Source organism: Rutidosis leptorrhynchoides, chromosome 5 (assembly GCF_046630445.1).
Source record: "Rutidosis leptorrhynchoides isolate AG116_Rl617_1_P2 chromosome 5, CSIRO_AGI_Rlap_v1, whole genome shotgun sequence".
NCBI lineage: Eukaryota > Viridiplantae > Streptophyta > Magnoliopsida > Asterales > Asteraceae > Rutidosis > Rutidosis leptorrhynchoides.
This window is the reverse complement of record NC_092337.1, coordinates 438,140,284-438,164,716: the sequence shown is the minus strand read 5'-3', so window position 1 is coordinate 438,164,716 and position 24,433 is coordinate 438,140,284. Positions and strand designations below refer to the sequence as shown.

The 24,433-nt window shown below is 34.2% G+C and overlaps 1 non-coding gene across 1 annotated transcript; it reads right to left on the bottom strand.

Annotated features, from left to right (window-relative positions):
- Window positions 1–3,248: 3,248 nt before the first annotated feature.
- LOC139851183 (small nucleolar RNA R71) lies at window positions 3,249–3,355 on the bottom strand. Its single transcript, XR_011760540.1, has one exon. It is a non-coding gene; the product is annotated as a small nucleolar RNA R71 (small nucleolar RNA).
- Between the last annotated feature and the right edge of the window lie 21,078 nt (window positions 3,356–24,433).

Here is a 24,433-nt window from a genome sequence, read left to right as displayed (position 1 = left end):
ATGATGTTTATGACGAAGTTAGAAGAGTATAAGCCTTGGTGTTCCAAACATCTCTTTAAGTGATGAGTTGAAAGGTTTATGGGCTAGTGATGCGAGCTAGATGAATTGAGACTAGCGGGTGTCGCTAGAAGGTTATGGGCGCTGAGCCGTAAAGTCCTTGGAAATTGCGTGACTTCGAGTAGTTAGAAGACAAGTGACACCGAGAGTAGACCCCGTAAGGGTCGAGCTTTTGAGACTCGGTAATAGTAATGAGAGTTGCATAACACTGCGTCAGGTGCCTCCTTATGCATGCTAGTGAAATGCTTCTGATATCAGCCAAAAAAGTCACGTTTTTACTCCCGATATTGAGCCCTAAAACCATAAAGTTCCAAACTTAATAATCACTTTATTGGTTAATTTGGTAGATTTAGTCATTACAAAGGCTATGTTTCAAGAATCACTAAAAACAGATGAGAAAGGAGGAAAAACGAGCAAAACCGGCTAAGACGATTACTCGCGTTTAAATAACTTATTTTATAATTTTTGGAAAAGCTTAATTACTTAACCTCATGTTGTAGGATATTCAATTACGAATGCGTGGGCGCAAGAATCATCAAAAACGGAGCTAAAACGAAGATTCTAGAGCGAAAACGAGAAATCAAGTTACGATCCAGGGAATCAAGGCTGACCAGAACAAAATCCGCCCTGCTATACCACCTGCCATCCACCCTGCCAGTATGCAAACGGCCTGCCAAATACGGCCTGCCAGGTCTTTTTTGGCCAAAAATTACAATTTAGCCCTCAAGCTTTGCTTATAAAAGGAGGGCTTCATTTCTCATTTCAACACACCAAAAACACACCAATTCCTCACTTCTCTCTCTCTAAATATCTCTCTATAGTCGCTCTCTAGTGATCTATAGGAGATTAGTTCTCTCTCTACTTTCTCTCTCTAGTTTCTAGAGAGAGAAAAGTACAGAGATTAGGAAATGTAATTATCTCTCTATTGTCGCTCTCTAGTGATCAATAGGAGATTAGTATGTAGTTAGTAGTAGAAGCTTTCAAGCATTGTAACGCTATGGATATTATGAAGTAATACAAGTGTTATTCTGCCGACATTATCCGGTACTATCTATCCTTTTCTTTTATTAATCCATCATAATGTTCTTGTTTGATGTTTGTGATTTATTAATGATTGAAATGTTTGTTGCCATGATGTGTGAGTAATTGCTTGATTGTTTGCCATGATTTATTAATGTTAGTTAGGGATGATTATCGTTTAGTACTCACTTTCTGTCTATGATATTAAACCTCGTTATTATCGTCCTTCCACCAATAAACGTGATTAAAACCTTTTATAAAGTCGACATTATAAAGGTAATTAGTTATCTGTGTTTATACATTGGTCAAGGTATGAACCCATCGGAAATACTATAAAGTACATGGGGAATTACCACAGGACCAGATCAAGACATTGGTCAAGAGTATAAGACTCATGTCGATGTACTATAGGACCACTTGAGCATGGTCAAGGTTAGAAGCTATGGAACCACTATAAGTCTAGTACATGGTGGATAACTAAGGGATTTATTAGGTAGATTTAAGTAAGGGCTGGTTTAAGTCATAAATGGGAATTTAACGCACTACAATACAAACTAAGCTTATAAATCTTAAGGATGACTGAGAACTATCGGATGTTCTAATTTGTCTACAAACCCTTAGATTTTACCAAACCATTGACAGAAAGGGATTCGAAACACAATCATAACCACTCACTTGGGTGATACACTAAGGTGTTAAGAAAGGTTGAATATTCCATATGTATATGGCTATGCTACTTTATTCGTGCGCTCAAGGTATGCACCGCATACAAGATGGGCCGCTTATATCGTTAAACCAGATAAAGTGTTGGGAGTTGAGCATAGTCCATCCGATCAGAATCTTCAAAACCTAGTTCCTCGTGACATGCTAACCGGGAAACCGCTTAGTAGAGAATCTAGTGTTCACACCAAGGTATATCTATCCAAGGAGTGCCTCATAATCATCCCGACACTACGTTATCTTAAATCATGGTGAACCACGTTTTCTCTGTCCTTAGCTGTTGCATGCTAGCTAGCTTATTTTAATTATATTGCTTTAATATCTTAATTAAAATTATATAAACTATTCAACCCAACTATTGCCTTTACACAATTTGATATTCCGGATAAAGTGGTGTCTAGAATAAACCGGTTGGACTTGGTTGTTGGATTTTCCGAACAGTCGCCAATTTATTAGGACCAAAAGGATCCTGCCTCTCCACACAAGGTGTACCTGGCCACTAGTCTTGGATACTGAATTGTGTACAAACCCATCTTAATCACTAAATTATCTAGATAAGCTCCGTTTCAAATTCGACCGCTCAAGGAACGACCCTAGGTCATATTTTCCCTTGCTAACCCATAGGAAGGAATAATAGATTTAGGCCCAACACATATAAATTAAACAATCAACTTCTCCCGTTGGTATCCTGAACTGACGTTTTGCGACCTATCGACTCCGCATAAATAAACCGTCCGATTCGGGCATATCACGGGGTAGTTAAATTTTTGGCGCCGCTGCCGGGGAGCGGTTGTACGATTTGGAGCCTGTTTAGATTAGTTAGTTTCTAAGAGATCCTTTTGACCGAGGCTAGCTTTGTCAGAAGTTACTGTTTACCGTAGTTATGTTAGATAATATTAGCTTAATTTAGATTAATTGAAAAGTTTAAAATGGATTTCCTTATTAGTGAACCTTTAGGATGGTTTAACATACTTAGACCGCTAAGAATTCTTCCGACACATCCTTTTTTCTATCCGATATCATACATTGTACCCATCCGACGAGATCCACACTTACCTACCAATAGTTCGACGATGGCCTCACGTATCACTCTCGTTGACATCACCAAACCCTCATTAGAAGGATGAGGAGGACCGATACTCTATCCAGAGGTTAATGGAGCGTCTTTTGTGCTTAAGCATAGCATCATACAACTCATTCAGAATCACTGTCTATTCGATGGCTTACCAATTGATGATCCCAACTCTCACTTAGATAGATTCCTCTCCTTATCCAACTCATATAAGCAAAACGGGGTTGAACAAGATGTAGTTCGTCTGTATCTGTTCCCATATTCCTTAACTCTTCATGCAAAAGCCTGGTTCGAGGGGTTAGAACCCAATTCTATCACCTCATGGGAGGAAATGGCAACAACTTCCTTAATCAAGTACTTTCCCCCATCAAAACAAATCATACTTAGGAATGATATCGTAAACTTTCAACAAGAATACGATGAATCACTCTACACCACATGGGAAAGATTCAAACACTTGCTTCGAAGATGCCCGAATCATCGTCTTGAGAGCTCTGATCAGATTTTGACCTTTTACAAAGGTCTGAATCAGAACAACAAGTCTACTCTTGATGCTGTTTCTCAGGGTAACTTCATGAACTTCACTGCTGACGAGGCCTGGAGATTGATCGAGGAGATGACTATGCACCATCACGATTGGAACACGGAAGAGCACATTTCATCAGCAACATCGCTTTCCGCCTCCGATCCTATCAAAACCATAAAATATCTCTCGGAACAAATAGAAAACCTCACCAAAGAAGTTGGAGAGCTAAAGAAACTCCCGCAACATGTGTCTCAAGTGCAATTATGCCAGAATTGTACTAATCCACATCCGGCCAAGGTATACGAGGCTGAATGTGAGGACTCTGTTGTCTACTCTGATAAGATCCTAGCTCATCCGCACAAACCACCTACCAAACCTACTACCCTACCAGAGATAAGTACAGACGATGTTATACTGCGTATCATCAACATGATCACAGCAAGACAAGATGCGGCTGACTTAGTCATGACTAATCACCTGAGTAGTCTTGAAAATCAAATAAGCCAGCTAAATCAACGTCTCGATTCTCTTGGTTGTCCTAAAAATGACTCAAAGGTGGAACATAGCCAACCTTTAGTTTCTTCTAAGGAGAAGAAACTAACTAATACCCGTTCTGTAGTAGTCATTAAGTCATCACCTAAAACACCCATTCCATTCCCGGGCCGTCTCAAGCAAAGACATAACAAGATGAAATCTTTCAAGCTTGACGGTAAATTTTTGGACACTGTGTCTAAAAATCCTCATAGTAAGAAGTATTTTAGGAAACTCCTATCAACCAAGGATAAGGTACCCGAAGTACCCAATGTCCCGCTGAACGTGGATTGTTCAGCTGTTCTCTTAAATACTCTTCCTGAAAAACTAGGGGATACCGGATGATTTACCCTTCCTTGTTCTATCTACCAATCTGGTACTATCTATTCTCTCACTGACCTTGGTGCCAGCATCAATCTCATGCCCTACTCACTGTTCCAGAGACTAGAAATTGGAAACCTTAACCCTACCAAAATGAGCATCCAGCTAGTTGACCAATCCACTAGATATCCTAAGGGAATAGCTGAGAACATCATGGTTAAGGTTGACAAATTCCTTTTTCCGACCGACTTTGTGGTTATGGACTATAAAGAAGACATGAAAACCCCTATCATCTTAGGAAGGCCTTTCATGAATACAGCCAAAGCGATCGTTGACGTTTATTCACGGACTATCACCTTGAGAGCCCGTGGAGAAGAGGTCACTTTCACGATCGACGAGTCTGTATGTCCTTCTGATGGGAACGGCGAAGTAAATACCATCTCCACTACAAAAGTCACATTCTATTCTGAGTATAAAGAGAAGAAGATAGAAGTAGAAGACAAGAAGAATAACCACTCCACACCTACCCAATCTTCACTCCCACCTTATTTTGATCTTTTAATGACTGGAAAGGACTTCGTTCTAGAAGAACTCTCTGAACTAATTATACTTGAAACTCTCAACACGAGTGACGAGGAGGTCGATGAAGAAATTCAAATGGAGAGCCCGGAGAAGAAGAAAGAGATGGAGGATTCTAGCACCGAAGTAGTTGTTAATGTTGCTACCACATTGGAGACGTCAATGTACATCATCCCACCTCCATCCTTAGAGTACAAAATTACGACCAACCCGAAGTCACATGGAAGAAATACGGGTTTTGCGTCAGGGCTACCCTATAAACCATCACTCAAATACATAATGACATACACATCATGGAGTGATGAGGAACCCTTTCACCAACCCGCACAAATCAAGGAGGTATAAGAAACTGATAGCTTTGTTACACCTCAAGTTAAACAAAGCATTCACTTTAAACCACCTTCTCCTCTCATTGGACATACCTTGTTCTATGTCTGCTTCAATCTCATCGGTATGTTCCAATATTACCTCTTGTGTCTAATGATGGATGCAAGGGAGCCACCTAGATTTCCTGAAAAATAAGGCTAGAGTCAGGCTCGTGACTCGAACAAAAACAAGCGCTTCTCGGGAGGCAACCCGTGTGTTTATTTTTTTTATATAGCTTTAGTAGTAGTAGATTAGGATAATTAGGTTAATTGAATAAATGAGAAAGTGAAACTTAAAATAGAATTTTCAACATTTCTTAGGACGAATTCAATTCTCCTACTTGTCTTGAGCTTAAATGAATTATCTGCTACATTATTTCAAAAGTCTTAAAATTAAAGGCAGTCAACACTTTAAGTGTGAGATTAAGCTTTTTAGTCATACACTGATTTGTTGAATTTTCAAAAACCTAATTTTCAAATAACTTTTTCATTAAAACGTAAATCAGTGAGTCTATGGCCTAATGCTTAATCACCTGTCTAGGATTAATGTTTTCTATCTTTACAAGTAATAGACAGTTATTGATGCCTGTGGTGGAGACTCTTTGAATAATGATGAAACGACAAGAAAACCCGTTGATTATTTCATTGCAAGTTATTGGTGGATGTTGAATGGAAGATGAGAATACCCTAATGAGCTCGAGTACACTTCAAGAAGACCGATTCGAATCCAGCCGAAGATGGTTCTGACTCAGTCTACCTTCAGTTCCTCAGCTCACACCTAAGGGGAGTAATTCGTTTCTTTCTCTTCGTTTGTTTATTTTGCTTCGTTATATCCTTAAACTATACCCTATCCTAAGCTTATCACTAAGTGTGGGATTCCAACCCAATATTGAGCTTAGATACATTTTCTGACATGTTCAAACTCTAAGTGTGGGATTTTAGTCCCTAAAATCTAAGAATGAACATTAGGGACAATGTTCCTCTAAGTGTGGGATAGCGGTGTAGTACACCGTAATTAGCTACGGAATGCTCGAAAAATGTTCTTAACTTAAAATATTACTAAGCTTTTCGAGTATACCTACTATTTAGATTCTTTATCCTCAAACGTAAATTTTTCAAAATTTTTGACTAAATGATACTTTCTGAAAAAGTACTTTCGAAAATCAAGCATGTTTGTTCAAAAATTAAGACAAATTAAGACATAAATCTTCTTAAGGATGAACCGATTCTCTAAAAGAGCATTGCATGACTAGGCAATATCGACCCAATATAATTGTTGTGAGGCATCTCAAAAATGGCCCAATAAGCATTCATTTTTAATGCTTCACTATATTTTCCGTTGAGAGTGCTGATGTTAGCATTTAGAGTTAGAACTTGACCTTGACATACATTTCGAGGCCAATGATTAGTAAGCGCCATACGTGGTGTAGGTGCGATACTCCTTCCGAAATTATTCTGAATAGAGAAGACAAAAACCATCCGTTTCCGTTTCCACTCTACGCATTTAAACCGACCAACTCCCGCTAAAAGAGTTGATGAATCAGAAAATACTCACCCCCAAATTTACTATCAAATACATTACCCTTTCCACCCTCTTTCCTTTCTCATTTCCAAAATCTAGAAATTCAAAAGAGATAGATCGACCAAGTTTACTTCAAACACTTGTCGAAAAATTTCGAAATTCCAGACTGTTTTTGATGGGTCATAAAAGACCTATTTCTGGTGTAATACCTTTCTCTCTGGGCACAAGAAGAAATAGACAAAGTTATGAAGATGGGATGTATAAAAAAAAAAAAATTAGTTTAGCAAAGTCCCAAAAATAAAGATGAGAATAGTCTTCAAATAAAAGCATAGATCCCCCAAGATAATGAAGATTGTGACCCAGGAGGATTGCAGAAAAGAAGCAAAGTCTTCGCTGAAAATCAGCACCCTCTAAAGAAACTCTTCAACAAAAATAGAGTATCATCTTTCCTAGAAAAAGTATATCCTCATAAAACCGAAATCTATCGAATCTCTCTAAATTTCAATGATTCGAAAATCACCCTTTTCGCCATATCAAAACCTTCGCATTTCTCTGCAAACCAACCTTTAAACCCACTCTTCCTCTTGAAAGAATGATTAGGGAGAAGATTAGTTCCGTCCTTATCTAACCGGTGGAGATTTGATTCTTGGTCAAGCCTATGACAATACTTGCAACATGACTGGCGATGAGAGAATTCGTTTCATAGATTGATAGGGAACCCCAAACACTTGAGTGATTTGAGTGACCCGTGTAAGCAAGCCAATGTCATGTAACCTCCTCTCATGCTTGCAGAGATAGTTTCTACCCCTTTTAGAAGACGGTTTGTCTGATCTTAGTCTTATAATAAATAACAAGCCACTTGAATAATAGAATGGAAACCTCAGAAGCATCCTTGAACTAAAAATAAAAGAGAGGTTTGCTTGAGGACAAGCAAAGTCTAAGTGTGGGATATTTGATATCGGCCAAAAAGTCACGTTTTTACCCCCGATATTGAGCCCTAAAACCATAAAGTTCCAAACTTTATTGCCAAAATAATCACTTTATTGGTTAATTTAGTAGATTTAGTCATTACAAAGGCTATGTTTCAAGAATCACTAAAAACGGATGAGAAACGAGGAATAACGAGCAAAACCGGCTAAGACGATTAACTCGTGTTTAAATAACTTATTTTATAATTTTTGGAAAAGTTTAATTACTTAACCTCATGTTGTAGGATATTCAATTACGAACGCGTGGGCGCAAGAATCGTCAAAAATGGAGCTAAAACGAAGATTCTAGAGCGAAAACGAGAAATCAAGTTACGATCCAGGGAATCAAGGCTGACCAGCACAAAATCCGCCCTGCCATACCACCTGCCATCCGCCCTGCCAGTATGCAAACGGCCTGCCAAATACGGCCTGCCAGGCCTTTTTTGGCCAAAAATTACAATTTTTCCCTCAAACTTTGCTTATAAAAGGAGGGCTTCATTTCTCATTTCAACACACCAAAAACACACCAATTCCTCACTTCACACCAATTCCTCACTTCTCTCTCTCTAAATATCTCTCTATAGTCACTCTCTAGTGAGCTATAGGAGATTAGTTCTCTCTCTACTTTCTCTCTCTAGTTTCTAGAGAGAGAAAAATACAGAGATTAGGAAATGTAATTATCTCTCTATTGTCGCTCTCTAGTGATCAATAGGAGATTAGTATTTAGTTAGTAGTAGAAGCTTTCAAGCATTGTAATGCTATGGATATTATGAAGTAATACAAGTGTTATTCTGCCGACATTATCCGGTACTATATATCCTTTTCTTTTATTAATCCATCATAATGTTCTTGTTTGATGTTTGTGATTTATTAATGATTGAAATGCTTGTTGCCATGATGTGTGAGTAATTGCTTGATTGTTTGCCATGATTTATTAATGTTAGTTAGGGATGATTATCGTTTCATACTCACTTTCTGTCTATGATATTAAACCTCGTTATTATCGTCCTTCCACCAATAAACGTGATTAAAACCTTTTATAAAGTCGACATTATAAAGGTAATTAGTTATCTGTGTTTATACATTGGTCAAGGTATGAACCCATCGAAAATACTATAAAGTACATGGGGAATTACCACAGGACCAGATCAAGACATTGGTCAAGAGTATAAGACTCATGTCGATGTACTATAGGACCACTTGAGCATGGTCAAGGTTAGAAGCTATGGAACCACTATAAGTCTAGTACATGGTGGATAACTAAGGGATTTATTGGGTAGATTTAAGTAAGGGCTGGTTTAAGTCATAAATGGGAATTTAACGCACTACAATACAAACTAAGCTTATAAATCTTAAGGATGACTGAGAACTATCGGATGTTCTAATTTGTCTACAAATCCTTAGATTTTACCAAACCATTAACAGAAAGGGATTCGAAACACAATCATAACCACTCACTTGGGTGATACACTAAGGTGTTAAGAAAGGTTGAATATTCTATATGTATATGGCTATGCTACTTTATTCGTGCGCTCAAGGTATGCACCGCATACAAGATGGGCCGCTTATATCGTTAAACCAGATAAAGCGTTGGGAATTGAGCATAGTCCATCCGATCAGAATCTTCAAAACCTAGTTCCTCGTGACATGCTAACCGGGAAACCGCTTAGTAGGGAATCTAGTGTTCACACCAAGGTATATCTATCCAAGGAGTGCCTCATAATCATCCCGACACTACGTTATCTTAAATCATGGTGAACCACGTTTTCTTTGTCCTTAGCTGTTGCATGCTAACTAGCTTATTTTAATTATATTGCTTTAATATCTTAATTAAAATTATATAAACTATTCAACCCAACTATTGCCTTTACACAATTTGATATTCCGGATAAAGTGGTGTCTAGAATAAACCGGTTGGACTTGGTTGTTGGATTTTCTGAACAGTCGCCAATTTATTGGGACCAAAAGGATCCTGCCTCTCCACACAAGGTGTACCTGGCCACTAGTCTTGGATACTGAATTGTGTACAAACCCACCTTAATCACTAAATTATCTAGATAAGCTCTGTTTCAAATTCGAACGCACAAGGAATGACCCTAGGTCATATTTTCCCTTGCTAACCCATAGGAAGGAATAATAGATTTAGGCCCAGTACATATAAATTAAACAATCAACTTCTTCCGTTGGTATCCTGAACTGACGTTTTGCGACCTAACGACTCCGCATAAATAAACCGTCCAATTCGGGCATATCAGCTTCACTCCGATGTTGTGATTACTTTGTATTTAAGTTCCAGTGAGGAACCCGAAGATACAACTGTGGTTTACTGCAGTGTTTAGCGGGCGTTAGTGTTGACCGAATTGAAGGATCGAGGTTCGAATACCTTGTTATAAGTCCGCGAAGAATTCATTGAGTGTGACCAGCATTGAGACCAATCATGTGGGTTTGCGTAATGTCAGGATTTTGTGAAATGTTATCACCTTGACGGTGGATGTACGGGATTAGAATCCTAAGTGGGGGAGTTAAGTACCAGAGATTTCGGAATAATCCCTATCTAGTAGACGTGATGGGCGAACGGGTGTCGCTTATTTAGGAAAGGAAGACTTTGATGGTCTTCAGACAAGTCCCAAGTTGGACTTTGGAATGAATTGTGAAGGTATTTATGAGACACGAGTTGAAATGGTGAAGTTACCGAATGGCGGGTACGAGAGATTTTCGAAAAGTGTCGAGATGATTCCCGAATACACCACAATTGAAAGGCGCGATGACGATGATCATCGTGAATTGTTCTACATCTAGGATGATTGTGAAGTTTACGGTACGAGGTTGGATACTCGGCGTAGTAGCAAACGGTTGCGGTTGATTTGATTCGTGGGTTGATTACCCGATATCGTGGAAAATGATGGAATGATAAGGCCAATGGAATGATGTTATGAAGTTTTCATGATGTGCTTCCGAGTGAGTGGTGGAAATTTTGGTCGAATGGAAGGGTGAGGTATGGTTGTTGTAATATAATGCGTTATTGTACGAAGCGAGAATTCGGATGAGTGATTACTACTTGTGTGACTCCGCATTGGAAGCGAAAATGTTCGAGGGAGAAGTGCTTAATTTCTAGTGTTGATGCGGATCACGAGGACGTGATCCAATTTAAGTGGGGGAGAGTTGTAACACCCTGTTTTTCTAAACATGATGCTCGAGGCATCATGCGGAGTCTAAGAATAGGTATTTGATCTTTTGGACGTATTTACTTGACCACATTTGACTTTGGGATGTTTTAAAAGTGAAATTGGAGTACATCAGGTAAACTGTCGTGTTTGAGTGCTGTTTGTCGCGTTCTGGTGTGTCGCGTTGCGTGACAAACATGGTTGAAACGCGACAACTTCTGATACTTGATTTCTGCCCCTTTTGTCGCGTTTCAGTGTTGTTTATCGCATCCTGGTGTCGCGATACACGATGAAGTCTGCGAAACGCGACAAATGTCGCTGTAATGTCAATTTTAGCCATTTTAAATGGCATCTTTAGGGGTGTATTGGTATTTTCACTTGTGGCCGATTTTGGGGACTTAAAGGCTGATCCAAGCTTATCCCTAGCACTTTAAACACTTTTTCATCCACTTACATTCAATTTTAGAGAAAGAGTAAGGTTCTAGTGAGAGAAAGCTCATTTTGGGGAAGAAGAAGAAGGAATCTTGACCGAGACCGAGTTTTAAAGTTGTTCCCTACGTCTCTAGCTACGGGTTGATTGTATTGGTAAGTCTTAACTCCATGTATTGAGTTTAATTTGATTTATGGCTAGGGTTTTGTTCATTTGAGACTTGTGAGGCCCATTTGGTGGTTAAATGGGTGAACTTGGGTTAAATTGGTGTAAGAAAACCCTAAGGCTTGTAATCTAGGGTTTGGTTATGAATTTGGTGTTTGTAAGTGTTAATTTTGTTGTTGAAACACTATTACACTTGTGAATTAGTGAAAGGTTGTTAATGGGTTCAAGGTTTGACCAATTTATAAGTCTAAGTGTTAAATTGGGTCAAATGGGTAATGGTTGACCTAATTGGGTGAGATGGGTATGAAACACCCTAAGTTTGTGTTAGTTAGTGTTAGTAGACTTTAATCACTAGCTTTTAGTGATTAATGATGAGTCTTGGCCTTTAATGGGCGGTTTTGGTGTAAAGGGGTCATTTAATGCATTTGGGTCATTAAATGCTCAAGAGTTAAGTATTGGTGGCTAGTCCACAAGTCTGTATGTTGATTGGGTACTTAATGTATTAGGTACTTCGCTTGAAGCTCACGGAAGTGTTTAATCACCACCGGCGTGATAAGGTGAGTGGAATAAGTATATATGTATGTATATAATGTATTTATTTGTATGAACGGATATGTGTTGTCCGAGTTAGTGATATATGTCGTTGTACACTAACGGATTTTATGAACGGATATGTGTTGTCCGAGTTAGTGATATATGTCGTTGTACACTAACGGATTTTATGAACGGATATGTGTTGTCCAAGTTAGTGATATATGTCGTTGTACACTAACGGTTTTTATGAACGGATATGTGTTGTCCAAGTTAGTGATATATGTCGTTGTACACTAACGGTTTTATGAACGGATATGTGTTGTCCAAGGGTTAGTGATATATGTTGTTGTACACTAACGGTTGTTATGAACACCGATGGGAAATTCGAGTACCATTCCTTTGTACGATTGGTTAACCATGATTGTGTGAAATTGTGTAGCATATTAAATTTTGAACTATATGCTATTGATGTTGCTAGCTTAATGTGAATTGCGAATAGTAGTTAATGCTTGTTGTTCGCATGGTTGTTGAATTGCTAGCTTGTATGCGGTTTTGTGTAAGTGATTGCAAGTAGATAGATTATATATGCATATGTATAACTATTGCACTCACTAAGCATTAGCTTACCCCTCTCGTTGTTTATCTTTTTAGATGCAGGTGCGGACAAAGGGAAGGGGGTTGTCGGATACTAGTTGCCCATGTTGGATTATTGTTGAAGTTTTGAAGTTGACTTAGCGTTTTGGGTAGTTTAGCCCCAAACCATGCTCGGGTGTAGTTTGGATTAAAACTATCATTTTAAATGGGTCGAACTTGTATTACATTTAATTATTGGCCTTCGTGCCTTTTGTAAACATTAAACTTGTTGTATGCTTAAACGAGTTGTATGAAACGGTTTATACCATGTAACCATTTAAATGGCGCGTTAATGGTTTATTATTTAAAAAAAAAACAATTGTCGGGTTGTATACGGGTTGGGTTGTTTCACCATTTTCACCCTCATTTCCAGAACAGCTCGCAACGATTATATAATATCTAGAATTCTAGATCATATTCGTCCCCTTGTCCGAACCGCCAATCATCCTAGTATAATGGAAGAAGTCAACGAGCTTCGCTCTCGAATAGTGGCTCTGGAGAATATGGTGCGAAATCTAAGATCATCAGCAGCACCAGTAGCATAACCAGCACCGACATCACCACCAGTATCAGCAACAGCAACAGCACCAACATCACCAGTATCACCAACAACAACAACCACATCGCAAGCCTCAACACCGCAATCTGTACCTCAACCATCAATATCATACGCCCCTTAGATACCAAGGAATACCAACAACAATGAACGATGAAGTATTGATTCATAACTTCATTAGAGAAATATTCCGCGACGATTATGTAATTTCTAAAGTTTTGAAGATTATTTATTCTCGTTTCAACCGTAAATCAAATGAGTTTAATTTAATATTAATTCATTAAAATCTATATTACATCTGAAGAAAATATATTTTCATAAAGATTGTAATTAAAAATTCTTTTGTACAAACTGTTAATTGTGAAAATATTTTAACGGGTAGGTAAAACCCTAGAAATATTTATATCTCACATTAATATGTTACATTGTACATTCTTCAATTCTAATTCAATAGTCAGTAACTATTCTACTTACATCCACAGATATATGTATATGTTCACCGAAGAACAACCATTTTCATTCAAAAATTCAATCACATATTCTGATTTTTACATATCAGAATCCAAGTAAAGCTTTAGCAGGTGTTATCTTCCTAAAGATCACTACATTCATGAATTATATTCATTCGTATTCTGCGATGAATTACCACATCAAACCACCAAAATTATAATTCATTACCTTTGAAATTTACAACATTTCTTCGTCAACCGATAGATCCATTGATGGATACATCTTACGAATAAACACTTCAACTCCAAATTCTTGAAAACACCTCAGAACTATAACTAACGATTCAAATTCGCTAACCTTATGAAGACTAATGAAGCAACAAAAGCTATAGATGGTCTTAATGGCCAAAAGCTTGATAATAAAAAATTGTGTTTTGGAAAAGCTCAAAAGAAAATCTAGTATTGAAAAACGGATTGAGCAAAACATAAAGGAACTTATGGATAAATCACAAAGACTAAACCTGTATTCAAGAATCTAGATGATTCAGTATCTGCTGAAATCATTATCAATTACCCTGCTCCTTACTTATCTTAAATCCTTACAGAAGAACTTTCTTCATTATCATTTGATCTTAGAAAATTCTAAGATATCATCGTATCTTTCATTATAAATATCCTCTATATCTCTGAAGATATCTTCATAACGATTCTTGTCCGCAATTAATTATCTCTTTGCGATATCTTTATTACATCATAAAGGAAACTGTTTTAGTTTCTATATTCTGTAAAATTCAACTTTAAATTATAAATGTTTTGAAGAAGTGTTGGGAATTGAAGCATGAGTTAGTATAATATAATGACGTCAGGACAACGCGATTATATTACAGTAAGTCATGCTAAATTTTTAATGGAAGATGATAATTCATAGACTTTATAATCATCATTTGCCATGTTACACCACTCTTACATTCTATCTAATCTCTAAACATATCAAGAACATATATTCTTGATAGTTCTATCTGGTAATTTGACAAATCAAGATAGTGCTATTGCTTTCTTAGAACATTAATTATGTTCATTCGAAACTTCATACGTACGAATTCTGGACCATTACTTGCTTTACAAACGCATGAAGCTTCGACATATAAGGGAAAATATAAAGCCCGATAACGACACTGAAATTACAAACCGTGTATATCAATGCGTATAGCAATATAAAGACACGGGAGAAATAAAAACACTATAAAACCAAGAGCATAGTAGAAGAAAACAGATTCCTCTGGTGGTAAATGAAAAAGAAGAATGACTGTATATATGGTCAATATAATAACAAGGATCAGAACTGGATTAAGCATTTCCTTAATCTTTTGGAAGTATGAATTGAGGAAGAAAATATAGAAGTGGTGAAGATAATGAAATGGAAGAAGCTAATTTATAGCAAAATTCCAGACACAGCAATCGAGGCAATTCACTGCATTTAATCAAAGAAAATCCCAAAATTTCCTTAATTACCGGAGAATCAAATCTTATAAAGATTATGAAGATGTCTTTAAATCCCTTGAATTCTGGAAATGAACTTTAACTATGTCAAAAGTTAAGACTAACATTTAATTTTCTCATTTCAATCTTTTACGATAGCTTCGTCTATACTCTTCCTATAATCGAATCGTTTTATCCGAATTATTCAAAGGTGATAAAACTCTAATTTTTAACTCATATTCATCATTAAAATATTTTTGTTGTCAACAATGACGATCTCTATCAAATTTCATGACTGTGATTTTAATGAACTCCTCTCTATTTGTCTGCTCTAATATTGCGGCATAAACGCTCAAGGTTTAAATAAGCTCAATATTATTCATAACACATTTCAGGTATCCAATTTACTGAAATGCTTGAATAGCATCATCATCCCTTCTAAGAAAATCTAATCAATGACACTCTTGTTAATCCTTTAGATAACCTCCGCATTAAAGATAAAATGCACTTCATAGAAGAACCTGTAGAAAATATGGTTCGTATAATTTAAACTCTTGAAACAAAACAATATTCTATCTGTTAGAATTCACGCAAGGCCCCGAGTATACCTGGGAACGTGAAAACCAAATAAAAACGAAAATATCCTCATCTATTTACAAACAACGCCGACTGATGGCAACAACTAAAATTTCGGGACGAAATTTCTTTTAACGGGTAGGTACTATAACAACCCAGAAATTTCCGACAAAATTTAAACCTAACTTTTATGTAATTCCAACGATTCACGAACAATTATTTGAAAATAATTATGTATTAGTATTATTATTAATATTGTTTTAAACAAAATTATCATTTATTATTTTATATCATTTACAATCATTATTATGATCAGTATTATTAATATTATTATTAATATCATTAATATAATAACTAATATATTATTAACATCATCATTATTAATACAACTTATTATTAATAATATTATTATTATCGTTAATACTATTATTGATATTATTATTGATACTTATCATTATCCTTATTACTATGAAACTAAGACAATTTATTATTATTATCATTAATTATTTGCAATTATCATTATCAGTATTGTCATTTAATATTATTATTATCAAAACTATTATTAATTTCATTTATCATTTATCATTATTATGATTAATATGATTATTAATATCATTGACATAATTTATATTATTATTATTATTATTATTATTATTATTATTATTATTATTATTATTATTATTATTATTATTATTATTATTATTATTATTATTATTATCATTATTAGTATTATTATTATATTATTGTTATACTTATTATCATTATTATTAATATTATTATTAAATATCATATTATTCTCATTATTAATTATATTTATTATATTTATTATTATTATTGACATAATTATTATTATTATTATTAGTATTATTATCAAAATACTTATTAATTATTAATACTAAATAAATATATATATATATATATATATATATATATATATATATATATATATATATATATATATATATATATATATATATATATATATATATATAAAGAAAGAATCAGACATATACCTAATATTAGGTCGCCATTTTTTTTCTTCTTTGTGATCTATTTTTTTCTTACTTTTCATATTTTTTTATAAAAAGGCAGATTAGGTATTTACTTTTATATTTTTATTTCATCGTGATATTTTTTTATATATACTACTGGTTACATTTTTGTTTTGATCGATCCATTATCATTAAACAACAATAAAGGTTTCTGCTTTACACCACTGAATAACATCATCATTATCATTATATATTGGTTGTAGTTGCTGCTAACTGAATATCAAAACAGAAAGTTAAAAAAAAAAAGAAGTCGACTCCCTGTTCTTGATCCATTTTTGCCAAAATTTGAATTTGAAATCCATTTAAAAATCCATTAATGCAGTCTTGTTAAGAACATTTTACTCAAACGATCTGCAAAAGTTGAAGCTCCAATTCATCCTATCAAACTCAAATTTTGAAGTCAAAGTTTTTATATAAAAAGTCAAACATTTTGTTTATGATAAAATTCGAATTTATTGTTATGTTTCAAGTTAAATTCACAATTCATAAAGTTTCTAGGTAAGAATTAGAACCTATTTCATGTTTTAATCGTAATCCAAAAGAGTCTAGATTTCAAAATCAAGTTTTAAGTTCATATTTTTTTTTATTTTCAGCGATTACTACTACTGCTGTTATTTTAATTTCTTTTTGCTGTTAATTTCAATCACCTTATTAAGCCGATTCTGTTTCAATTCCAAATCCTAAAAACTAAATAATTAACTAGCTGCTTGAATGGTTTTGACTCTGGTCGAATGTTCTGATGAAAAAGAAATGGAAAAACAGAAACACAGTTATATATATATATATATATATATATATATATATATATATATATATATATATATATATATATATATATATATATATATATATATATAATAAAATATAAAAACAGAAATGGTCCGATGGTTAGGAGTGTTTACGGGTGATCGAGAGGTCACGGGTTCGAGCCTCGTCTTAGGCAATTTTTTTAAGAAAATGCTTATAAAGGTAGTTCTCATTTATTATTATTATTCTTATTATTATAAGTATTATTATTATTATTATTATTATTATTATTATTATTATTATTATTATTATTATTATTATTATTATTATTATTATTATTATTATTATTATGTTATTATTATTACTTACTAGTACTTTTGTATTACTAATTATTATCATTATTGTTAATTGTTAATAACATGGACACTAAAATTTGTATCACTAATATAGTTTATATTATCATTATTATTAATATCATTAGTATTAACATTATTATTATTATTATTATTATTATTATTATTATTATTATTATTATTATTATTATTATTATTATTATTATTATTATTATTATTATTATTGTATTATTACTGATATTTTTAATTATTATGATTAAGATTATGGTTATTTCAAGTATTCTTACCAAAAATTATAATTTTTATCATTATTATTATTATTAAACTTTCCATTTTTATTAAAAACTGTTATCATTATTATTAAACTTATCATTGTTATTAAAAATTACTATTATTAATATTGTAATTATTATCAGTATCGTTATTATTAATATTATCATTATTATTATTATTATTTCTAACATTAATATTATTATTTTTAACATTATTGTGAATATTATCATTATTATTACAAAATAATACAACTCTTTATTCATTATCATTATTAATATCATTTTATCGAATAAATACTTATATATAGAATATATATATATATATAAAAGTATATATATATAGAAATATATAACAACTAATATATATATATATATATATATATATATAAACTTATTCAATTACGAGTATATGTGTTAATATATATACTTGATATAGGTTCATGAATCCGAGGTCAACTCTGTACTGTTCAGTGCCATCCTATGCATATTTACTATATACTATCATATCGTATTGTGAGTTTCATTTGCTCCATTTTTATCTATATTTTTGGGCTGAGAATACATGTATTATTTTTATAAATGATAGACACAAGTACAAACTATTATGCAACCAACATGAGTATTTTTATTGTGTTCATTTGAAAATGCAAATCTCTGCTTTGTAATATCATTAATTGCTATACGAACTAAAATGGCAAACGGAATTATTATAGATAGCACTATTGGGAGTAATGTCCCGCACTGTTGACCTCAGGTCAATTGGTGGTATAATAATGATCTCGACAATTACATATGTATTGTTACGGGGTAAAATCGTTTAGTTTTGATATTATACGCTCATGGCATACTTTTGATATACATGATATATCGTCTTTTATTAAATTTTGTGATCTATTACTGAAATCATTATTTATGACAAACCTATGAACTCACTCAACTTCGTGTTGACTTTTTAAAGCATGTTTATTCTCAGGTACTTAAATATTGCTTCCGCTGTATATCTGCTGCTTTGATGAAGATTTCTTACCATGAGTCTTCATGCATTACTTACTAATTTATTTAAAAACATTTAATGCTCTAAATACAATGTAATCTATTTATCTTCCGCTGCAAAACTCAATAAAACGTCTCATATAGTGTTATTCTTGTTTATACAACTGTGATTTGATATAATTAGTCACAAATACCCCAGGCCCTATTTGAGGGTGTGACATAATCCAGCCACGTCTTCTGAAGGAGAAGCACAAAAAAGGCTTGCTCTTCTGCCTCCCGTCCAGCGTAATACAATAGGCGAGAGTAGCTCACAAATCAGTCTCCCTAATTTAGACACAGCTAGCATATCGTCGTTTATTACGGATCCACCAGGTAGCTATGCGGAATTTATGAAATATCTTGAAGCAATGGTATCTTCATCACTCGTCAACTTTTTTGAAAGTTTAACTGAGAGTGATGCTCGTAAATCTCGAGCAAATGGCATTATCTAGAATATTGCCTCGGAGTTTGACAATTTGAAACGCTTAGAGCGTTCTGATCAATTGATCGAGATAAATCAGAGAGGATTGAAAAGGATTCTGAATTGGCAAAAACTGCTAAGCTTGAACTAGATGTTGCAGTTGCCGCCAAGCGTGCTGCACAAGCTCGTGCTGTCGAGCTAGCAACGAAAGAGAAATAGTACCTGCATAAAATTGAAACTTTAACTAATTCTGAGGCAGCCTTAAAAGAACAGCTTCAAGCAAGCAACAATGAAACTAGGCTTCTTGATGCAGGTATCCCAAAGATTGTGAAGAATGCCTTTAATTTTGAAGCACTAACCAAACCATTCGATGAGTTTATTACTGTTGCGCTAGACGCTAAACGGATAAGGTTTCGTGAAACGCTGAAGAAAAATGTGCCCAACTTTCCTGATTCATTGCCGGATGCTATTACTTCACAATTGAAGCCAGATGCTAATGATAGGGTTAGAGTAGTAGGTGATAAAATAGAACATTTATCATTTCCTGAATTATAAAATGTGTGTAATAACCCTGCTGCATCGGTGGACGATATTTGAAATTTGAAATTATGATATGTAATATTGTATTATGTTCTGAACATAAATGCCAAATAGATATATATTATTTTATTACTTTGTATTATTTGTGCCAAAGCTTTATATACCTGATTATAAGAATCAAATATGGTGGCTAGCCATACATTATTTTTAGTTTTTTACGTCATGACGGTCGTAGAGACAATCTATTTCCTGGTTGCTCAGCGGAGTTCTACGTCATCCGCTGCCATTTCAACCTTTTATGTACGATTGAACTTCTACCACCGAGAACAAATTTCTCTTCTGTGGGCAGGGATGACACACAGCTCTGTGACATCTGATTAAAAATCCTTGGCCGGATGAAAATTATGAATATTGTGCTACAAGAATAATTGTTTTAATACTTATCACTTAAAGAAATTTTTACATTGATGATTGCATCTCATATTCAAAATAGTTGATCGAGCTACTTGAATATGCAATACTACGCATAAAATTTCTTTAAACTCATTACATTCCATGTTCGCTGCATTTCCTCGCTGGAAGGCACTGCAAGGGTATAGGATCTGTTAGGATGTGCCCGTATGATCTTATATGGCCCTTCCCATCGTGGTCCCAACTTCCCCTGCTTTGCTTGTCTGCTTGCTTCATTGTCACTCAACACCAAATCTCCTTATTTGAATTGTACATGCTTTACCCTTTTATTGTAATATTTTGCCCTTCGCTGCTTAGCATCCGCTTGACGAATAGCGACCATGATACGCTTCTCTTCCAACAAATTCAAATTTTCACACAATACGGATGAATTGTTTTCAAAGTCAAATGCCAAAACCCTATGCGTTGGTACACGCATTTCAGCTGGTATTACTGCTTCAGTACCATACACCAAGCTGAATGACATTTCACCTGTGCTCCGTTTTGGCGTTGTACGGTGATCTCACAAAACATATGGTACTTCATCTACCCATTTAGTCTGATTTAATCCCAGTCAAGCCTTTATGCCAACTACAATTTTCTTGTTTGTCACTTCAACTTGGCCGTTGGCTTGTGGGTGAGCAACAACGGTGAATGTTTGTTTAATGCTTAACTCTTTACACCAACTTTTGAACGGTTTCTGTGCAAACTGTTTACCATTATCGCTAACAATTTCATTTGGCAAACCAAACCTGCATACGATATCGTTCCTTACAAACTTTTAATGTTTTCACCCGTTATCTGTGCTAACACCTTTGCATCTACCCACTTAGTAAAAAAATCAATTGCAACCACCAAAAATCTTGCATTGCCAACACTCCTTGGGAATGGTCCCACTATATCAATTGCCCATTTAGAAAATGGCCATGAAGATGAAACTGATATTAAATCATATTTTGACAAACGCTGGACGGTCCCATACCGTTGACATGCATCACATGCTTTGATTATTTCTGTTGTATCTATGTAATTTGTTTGCCAATAATATCTTACCTCGTGATTCGTGTTACAATGGTTCTTTAACCAGAATGTTGTGTACACAAACCTTCATGCATCTTTTTCACCAATCTACAGCTTGTTGTGGTGTTAAACACCTCAAATTTAGACCATTGAAAGATTTCCTGTAGAGCACGCCGTTCTCCAATACATAGAGCGGAGCACTTACCTTTATCCGTCTTACTTCCGTGACATCGTCTAGCAGTGTTCCGTCCTACAAATACTTAACATAAGGAGTCATCCAGCATGGTCCCCCTTCCTCAACTGTTGCTATTACCACCTTCTCATCAATTGACTTATCCTTCAAAACTGAAATGTCCCATTCATATCGATTATAAATGTTTCATATTAATTGATTTCGTTGAGAGGTTTTGACATCTATATGAGACGTTTTTCAAAGACTGCATTCGTTTTTAAAACAAACCATAACCTTTATTTTATCGATAAAGGTTGAAAAACCATAACGTAGATTATCAAGTAATGATAATCTAAATGATAACGTTTTACACACGAACATTACATATTAGTTTACAATAATATTACACATCGATTTAAACAATATATTACAAGCATGCTGACTCCAATTCTTGTCCTTAAATTAGCATGCAACAGCGGAAGCTCTTAATAATCACCTGAGAATAAACATGCTTAAAACGTCAACAAAAATGTTGGTGAGTTATAGGTTTAACCTATATATTTATCAAATCGTAATAATAGACCACAAGATTTTCATTTCCATTTTTCAATAACATGCAATCTGCATAAAAATCATTCATATGATGAACACCTGGTAACCGACCTTAACAGGATGCATATAGAATATCCCCATCATTCCGGGACTCTCATCGGACATGATAAATCGAAGTACTAAAGCATCCGTAACTCGGATGAGGCTTGTTGGGCCAAATAGATCTATCTTTAGGATTCGCGTTAATTGGTGGCAATTATAATAAACACCAATTCTTAGGCTACCAAGCTAAAAAGGGGCATATTCGGTTCGATAATTCAACATAGAATGTAATTTCGATCACTTGTGTCTATTTTGTAAAATATTTATAAAACTGCATGTATTCTCATCCCAAAAATAATAGATTTTAAAAGTGGGACTATAACTCACTTTCACGTATTTTCACTTCGTCGAAAAATAAGACTTGGCCACGGGTTGATTCACGAACCTATAACAAATATATACATATATATCAAAGTATGATCGAAATATAATTATATCATATTTTATTACATTTTAACGATTTAAGTTTGTTAAGTTGGCAGTCCAACGTTAGTAGTCCACAATTAATTGTCCACAGTTAGTAGTACAGAAATAAATCAATATATATTATCTCGAATCAATCCATGACCCAGTGTATACAAGTCTCAGACTCGATCATAACTCAAAGTATATATATTATTTTGAAATTAACCTCAACCCTGTATAGCTAACTCGATCATTACCGCATATAGAGTGTCTATGGTTATTCCAAATAATATATATAGATGACGTCGATATGATATGTCAAAACATTGTATACGTGTCTATGGTCTATCAAGATTACATAATATATGTTAGAGTACATGTATAATACAATATAAATTAGTTAAGTTATGGTTAATATAAATTTGTTACAAAGTTTCACGTAGCTAAAACAAGTAAAAATATCCAATTTTGTTTTACCCATAACTTCTTCGTTTTAAATCCGTTTTGAGTGAATAAAATTGCTATGGTTTCATATTGAACCAAATATTACTAATATAAATAGAAAAAGTATAGGTTTAAGTCAAAAATATAAGTTACAAGTCGATTTTGTAAGAGGTAGTCATTTCAGTCGAACGAACGACGTCAAGATGACCATTTTGAAAAACATACTTCCACTTTGAGTTTAACCATGATTTTTGGATATAGTTTCATATTCATAAGAAAAATTATTTTTCCTGAAGAACAACTTTTAAATCAAAGTTTATCATAGTTTTTAATTATCTAACCCAAAACAGCCCCGGTTTCACTACGACGGCGTATGCCCGGTTCTACGGTGTTCTTCGTGTTTCCAGGTTTTAAATCATTAAGTTAGCATATCGTATAGATATAGAACATGTGTTTAGTTGATTTTAAAAGTTATGTTAGAAGGATTAACTTTGTTTGCGAACAAGTTTAGAATTAACTAAACTATGTTCCATTGATTACAAGTTTAAATCTTCGAATAAGATAGTTATATATATATGAATCGAATGATGTTATGAACATCATCACTACCTCAAATATAGTAGTTAAACCTACTGGAAATGAAAAGAAATTATCTAGAGCTTCAAAGGATCTTGGATGGCTTGGAAGTTCTTGAAGTAGAATCATGACACGAAAACAAGTTCAGGTAAGATTTCTACTCGAATTAAGATTGTTATAGTTATAGAAATTGAATCAAAGTTTGAATATGAGTATTACCTTGAATTAGAGAGATAACCTACTATAAATAACAAAGATTTCTTGAGGTTGGATGATCATTTGAAATGGATTTGCAAGATTGGAAGTGAACTAGCAAACTTGAAAGTATTCTTGATTTTATGAAACTAGAACTTATAGAATTGATGAAGAACACTTAGAACTTGAAGATAGAACTTGAGAGAGATCAATTAGAGGAAGAAAATTGAAGAATGAAAGTGTTTGTATGTGTTTTTGGTCGTGACTCATGGATTAGATATAAAGGATATGTAAGTTTGTTTTCTTGTAAATAATTCATGAATGATTTATAATATTTTTGTAATTTTGCTAAATAATTCATACTAGATTACAAATAATGGTTCCCACATGTTTGATGACTCATTAAGGCTACTAAGGAGCTGATCATTGAGTG